This window comes from Meleagris gallopavo, unplaced genomic scaffold (genome assembly GCF_000146605.3).
Source record: "Meleagris gallopavo isolate NT-WF06-2002-E0010 breed Aviagen turkey brand Nicholas breeding stock unplaced genomic scaffold, Turkey_5.1 ChrUn_random_7180001880400, whole genome shotgun sequence".
Taxonomy (NCBI): domain Eukaryota; kingdom Metazoa; phylum Chordata; class Aves; order Galliformes; family Phasianidae; genus Meleagris; species Meleagris gallopavo.
The window spans coordinates 1-733 of NW_011144637.1; the positions used below are offsets into that span (position 1 = coordinate 1).

General features: G+C 48.2%; 1 long non-coding RNA gene across 1 annotated transcript; it reads left to right on the forward strand.

Annotated features, from left to right (window-relative positions):
• The first annotated feature begins 6 nt into the window (after positions 1-6).
• Positions 7-733, forward strand: LOC109364633. Its single transcript, XR_002110526.1, has 2 exons — positions 7-121; positions 433-733. It is a non-coding gene; the product is annotated as an uncharacterized LOC109364633 (long non-coding RNA).

Sequence of the window (733 nt, forward strand, 5' to 3'; positions counted from 1 at the left end):
CCGCCCCCAGCCCCGGGAGGCGGGGAGCCATCTTCCGCCGAGCCGCACCCGGACACGAAATGGAGGAGGGGGCACCCGCGCTCACGGAGGGTGTGGCGTGCCGCTTACTGCTGGTAGTGCGGTATGGGTGGGTGCGGCACGGCGGTGCAGGGTGGCCACTTCCAGTCCCTAAAATAGTGTGAGCTGAGCTGAGCTGAGCTAACCTAACAGGGTTGTTTTTTTAAAAAAGTATGCGTTATCGGTAACTATAAGTGTTAAACGATGAGGAAAAGTCGGGATCAGAACGTCGGGGCTAAAATACCGTAGGATAAAGATAATAGCAGCGTGATTCCACTGCCACCTCACAACACGGCAGTCTGAACTCTTGGCTGTAATTGTACCTGGTAGTTGATGGTGTGCCTAACGTACTTAACAACTAAATATAATTCATAGAGCATGGTGTCGTCTTAGAAGCTTCCTCAGCCGTGCTGACTTCCCAGCAATTCTCCATCTGACTCAGCACTGCAGTGAGTAATGTAGACTGTGCCTGCTTCAAATCAGTGTTGTTCATAGGCAAGCTGGAAAGTACTATTTTGTCTTAGAAAGTGGTGTGGTTTTTTTTACTCCTATCTTCACCCAAGGGGAAAAAAATTAAATAAAAACCACTGGAAGTTGCACATTCTCCTTTTATGCTGTCCTTGTTCTGGGAGAGTGCATCTTGCAAGAAACTGAAAGATTAGATATTTCCAAAAAA